General features: G+C 37.4%; 1 long non-coding RNA gene across 1 annotated transcript; it reads left to right on the top strand.

Moving 5' to 3' along the window:
- The first annotated feature begins 2604 nt into the window (after positions 1-2604).
- On the top strand, positions 2605-3737 carry LOC136248920 (uncharacterized). Its single transcript, XR_010697911.1, has 2 exons — positions 2605-2769; positions 3579-3737. It is a non-coding gene; the product is annotated as an uncharacterized lncRNA (long non-coding RNA).
- Positions 3738-6000: the final 2263 nt, after the last annotated feature.

The following is a 6000-nucleotide window of genomic DNA, read 5'->3' as shown; positions in this document are numbered from 1 at the left end:
ACCCCAATAAAGCTCCTGGCCCAGAGGGCTGGCCACTATTTTGCTTAAAAGAATGTGCACAAGAGCTAAGTAGTCCTTCATCTTTCCTGTACAACAAGTCCTTGGAGTGTTCAGTACTACCCAAGCACTGGAAGGAAGCTTTAATAACTCCAGTACATAAGAAGGGAGATCACTCTAATGCTAGCAATTACCGTCCTATTAGTTTGACCTCGCCTATTTGTAGAATCTTGGAATCCATCATTAAAGACAACATCCAAGAACATTTGATAACTAATAATGTGATACTTCCTCATCAGCATGGCTTTACTCCTGGAAGATCCTGTTCAACTCAACTGTTATTGGCCATGAACGATTGGACCAAAGCGCTTGACGATGGCCATTCTGTTGATATCTTGTATTTTGATTTTGCTAAGGCATTTGATTCCGTCCCACACAACCGTTTAATTTCCAAGTTGCAAGGGTGTGGCATATCTGGCAATCTGCTAGAGTGGGTGAAGAATTTTCTTGTGGGAAGGAAGCAGAAAGTTGTACTGAACAGTCATGCATCAGATTGGTCAAGTGTCAGTAGTGGAGTGCCTCAAGGCTCTGTTTTGGGCCCTATTTTGTTTAATATATATGTCAGCGACATGCCCTTAATAGTTAATAGTCCCATTTTTCAATTTGCAGATGACGTGAAGATATTCAGAACTATCAGGACTGTGGACGACTTTTGCCAACTTCAACAAGATATAAATTTGCTTTTTGCATGGTCTAAGAAATGGCAAATGAAGTTCAACATTAGTAAGTGTAATTGGTTACACTTAGGTAAACCTCACGGATTTGGTGAATATGTAATTGATGGCACTACTATTACATCTTGTGATGTTGTAAGGGACTTGGGAATAATGATTGACAATCAGTTAAAGTTTCACGATCATACCACCACAGTTGCCAAGAAAGCTAACAGACTACTAGCAGTTATTCACAAGACTTTTCAGAATTTCGACCATGCTACATTCATCAACTTGTATAAATCATATATCCGCCCAGTGTTAGAGTATGGTAACATCATCTGGGGACCACAATACATTTTAGATCAAGAACAAATAGAGAAGATACAGAGAAGAGCCACAAAATTGGTCCAGGATCTGATCACCTCACTGCTCTAAACTTGCCATCACTTAAATACTGCAGACAGTGCGGAGATATGATAAGGCCACTCCAATTGGTAATTATGTTTCTGGTCCTTTGAAAATCAGTTTTAGGTGCGGGCGGGCGGAATTCAGCAACAAAGCAACAATGAAGTGACTGCTCAATTAGAGTATTTTTTGTGATTCACTGACTGTTCTATTAGAGTATATCGATCTGTACTATGCACTACGAGATGCACTATGCCTATTTCTTGTAGGTTTTCACTGATAAAATACAAATTATGACACTTAGATTTAGCCCGGCATACTTGTTGCAGCCCAATATTTGTTTCTGAAATCCAGGTTTTTCAAAAAGCTGATGCGGGCATTTTACCCATGTATTTCTGAAATTTAACATTCTCCAATAAAGGATGCGGGCGGTTGACCAGAAACATAATTACCAATTGGAGTGGCCTAATGTTCTATCAGCTATTACACAGCCATTTCAGTCTAGATACATCAGATTTGTTTACTACTGCAACTTCATCAACAACTAGGGGTCACAATTACAAGTTATTTAAACCTCAAGCAACATCAAGAGTGAGATCTACTTTTTTCACTGTACGAGCCATCAATGACTGGAACAGTTTACCCAATTACATAGTTAATGCACCCACACTTAATGATTTTAAAAATTTTCTCGACAGTGGCTGGTCTACTTTATTGTATGATTATTAATTAGTTAACTATTATTGTATATAAGTTTTTGCTATGCAGTTGCAAATTTGTTAAATTCTTTTTGTACAGATCAGGCTTTACAGGCTCCTTGAGCCTTCTTTACCTGTAACACAAATACTAATACTAATGGTAGACTTAGTTCTGTCACCTGATTCACCTCAATGTTAAATCAGCTATCATGGCCAACTCTCCAGACTCGCCGCAAATTATCTCGACTACAAACATTACACAAAGTTTTTTACCAACAGATATCACTTACAATTCCTCCATACTACCTACCAACATCACGATCCACGAGACAGTACCATCCACTGCACTACATCTTACCACATGTCATATCAGAACAATTCAATATATTTTAATGTCATTTAGCTATAGTATGAAAATGTACTGTTTGTTCAATTAGAATTATTCTTAAAAAACTGATTCTACAGAAACCTGTTAATTTTAGCAACTTTTATATGCTCACCTGTATAGCACGTATATCATATAGGGGGTGGGTGGGTGGGAGGGTGCGGAGGGGAGCGGTGGTGGGTCGCCCACGCACACAAGAAGTGGCTGACAGTGAAAAAACAGTCTATAAGTATCATGCAACTGTTTAAATATATACGTTCTTTGATATTGTATATACATTAGTTTGCCAGTGATAGTTATAAACAGCAAACAGAATGTAATGAATTATCCGCCCACGCACAATTTGCACCTTCGTTAAAATGGCCTTGCTCAAAGACGATTAAATGTCTAGGATGTAGTTTTCTGTATAAATACTTTGGTTTGTTTATCATGCTGTAATATTGAGCTGCTGTGTTATGCTATAATAATATTAATGCTTATATTATTATTTTAATGATGTTTCTATTACTTTAGTGCACGGTGGGAGGTGGAAGCGTCCATGATGACGATTGGGCACTGTGCAAATAAGGTGAGTGTATGCTTTGTACTAAGAAACCCACGTAGCTGTGCAGGGCTCATCTTCTGTATAGTCTTTTTGTTTTTGTTTTTTCGAGGGGTAGTCAACGCCCACGCAAAGCACCCAAATGGTGTGTACGAGAGTCCCAATCTTTATGTATTTTAAAAGCATTTAGTGAGATTGCTAACTAGTAACTACCTGTACAGTTGTTGATCTACATCTTGTTTTAGGTATTCGTGATCGATCATTGTCTACTTTGTTAAACTCACTTTCTCCATTATTTTTACGTGATTTAGGATTTAGGATTTGGTTTCTAAAAATTTGTGTATTTCTGATTGGATTTCTCACATAGTGTACAAGAGTCCCAAGGCATTGGTTACCCCTCGCTTTTTACCAAAAGTCACTAGTTGACAAAGGTAGTCTGACCATCTAATAATGATATTAGAATCTAAATTAAATTCTTGATCACAGATACACATTTCCCTTGTTGCTATATGTGGTGGACCACAAAATTAACTAATGTAAACAAGCCTTACAATACCTTGTAGTGTTTTATTTTTATGTGAATATGTAGTGTAGTGTAGTGTAGTGTAGTGTGTGTTTGTGTGTGTGTGAGTGTGTGTGTGTGTGTGTGTGTGTGTGTGTGTGTGTGTGTGTGTGTGTGTGTATGTGTGTGTGAGTGTGTGTGTGTGTGTGTGTGTGAGTGAGTGTGTGTGTGTGTGTGTGTGGGTGTGTGTGTGCGTGCGTGCGTGCGTGCGCGTGCGTGCGTGATAAAGATTTTTTTTAATTCACCAATTAAAATGTGACCATTTTTTCCACAGGTTTACATTCTGGAGATCTGCAAACAGCTAAGGTTTACATTCTGGAGATCTGCAAACAGCTAACTTGAAAGTTTTATATTGACAATTTTTTTTAAAAATTAATATTTATTTGATTACATGTACAATGGCTATTGACCATTGAAAAGTTGATGAATTAAACATTCATTCGCTTCTCCATTGCAACTCGCCCACGCAATATAGCGCGCGCTTCACTAATAATTAGTGCTCAGCCGGGGTATGCGACTATTGGATTGAGATGGTGATTTTTATAAAATTATTTGTATCATGTATAACGTTCGTCACGAACGGTATAACTAGCTGAAGTATTCAAGCAAGGAGTGATCTAGCCTTGTATGACGGGGATTAGTTAAAAAGTTCGCGCCTGGATTGTTGGGGTGAGCCAATATTTTCATTGCCAATGGTTTTATGTGTAATGTTAAACCCCTACTTTGTACCATGAAAAAGGCCGTATTAAGCTGTTGCGTTTTACGTGAAAGTAGATGTCATCTTGGCCATTCCTGCTAGAACGGGGGAAAGGTTTAAAAGTTATCTGACGCTCCATGACAGAGCCTTGAAAACCTGCTTGCAGTGTAGACGCGTGTATCTTGTAAACGAAAAAAAAATTTTTTAAGTCGCTTAATTGTTTGATATGGTATCTACCACAGCACACCAAAATAGTTATTTTTCAAGAAAAATTAATGATTGGAACTCTTTACCAGTAGATCTTATTGAAGTTGCAGATGCTGACATTTTTAGAACCGGACTACAATCATTATTGTAATTGTGTTGCATGTATTTGGGCAAATCTGAGCACACCAGCAGGGCTGACTGCTCAGTAATAATAATAATCATAATCATATTTGAGCTGTAGGCCTGCACCTATTATGCCAGCATAATTTGAGAATAATAGGTCACCAATTTCGTGAGAATAATTCCGGAATTATAGGATGGTTACAGGCATAATTTTAGAATAATCGGACGACCACGGGAATAATCGGTGGAATTAGGGGGCGTGTCTCTTCTTGATTACCTAGAAGAAAGAGTTAAGCTACTATAAGCTGACAGGAGTGCTGAGCTGAAAAGCCTCTAAAAGATCGATATACTCTAATAGAACGCTCAAATACTCTAATAGAGCAGTCAGATCATTTCATGTTATCAATCTGCAGCCAGCATCAGGGATTTAACTGCATGATTTATCTACAATTCTGAAACTTGTACATCTTATACCTGTGTATCTTCTTCAATTCTTTGAGCATTATTATCTACCTAACTTAGTAGCTATACAGTAGTTACAGCATATTATTGTAATACACTAATAATTAAATACACTTGAATTATTACTATAGATCAGGGCCGACCACTTTTCGGCTACTTGAATTTGAAAAAAGATCGAGATACTCTAATAGAGCAGTCATCATAATATACTCTAATAGAACAGTCATCACAATACTCTAATAGACATTTGGTATAGAAAATAGCCACTGTTCTACTTAGTCTAAGCCATGTTAATTGTGCTCAAATCACCCAAAAGTTCCAGTGAGTCATCTGCATTGCACTGCATTGGGCTAATTGATCACGCATGTGGGCATGTCATGCATACATTAGCAATTACAAACCCAATGACTTCTGTATCTCAAAAAACTAAGCTTTCACTGAAACTTTGAAAGTAACATTAGCTATGAACTTGAATTAATTGGTACTGTAGTACAAAATTACCAGTATATATCCTTAATGTTAACAAAAAGGAGAAAGAGACTTTGCAAGTAAAATAGCTTCCAGATGCCATTTCAGAGCATCTAGTTTCAAAAAATTTCCTGGGAGAGCATGACCCAGATCCCCCTAACTTGGCATGTAGTGTGTGCTTAGCACATGCAGTTGAGTATCACATGATCTAAAAAACACATCAGATAAATAAGAAGTAGTATGACCTCCACTGCAGTCCATGGATGGCCGGAACACTCAAAATCTCTGGGCTCCGGCCTTGCTGTAGATAGCTATTCTAAGTCTGCTGTAACTATTATGGATAGAAAAAATGATGTGTAAGGTGGAATGCTTCATAATATGGCTATTATAATTCAGACAAAACTACTTATAGCAGCATCTTGAAAACTAAGCGACTAGCCACATATATATATATATACTGAATGAGAACAATTATGGAATAATAGGCTGGATATATAAAAGAATAACAAAAAGAATAATAGGAGAATTTTCTGGAAAGAATAATAGGTAAAATTTTGAGCATAATAGGCTCAGGCCTATTGAGCTGGAACACTGAATAGTCAACATACTTTTATCTAAAGGTCCCTGGTTCATTCCTGGGGTTTCAGCACCTAACATCAAGATTGACAAAGTTTGCCCTGGTTCAAGCCTTGTTCAGTTAGTTAGTAAGTACTCTTCTCATGTTATCACCAGCATTAAA

This window comes from Dysidea avara, chromosome 1 (genome assembly GCF_963678975.1).
Source record: "Dysidea avara chromosome 1, odDysAvar1.4, whole genome shotgun sequence".
NCBI classification, from domain to species: domain Eukaryota; kingdom Metazoa; phylum Porifera; class Demospongiae; order Dictyoceratida; family Dysideidae; genus Dysidea; species Dysidea avara.
The sequence above is the reverse complement of the archived record's forward strand: the minus strand, read 5'-3'. Positions and strand labels throughout refer to the sequence as shown.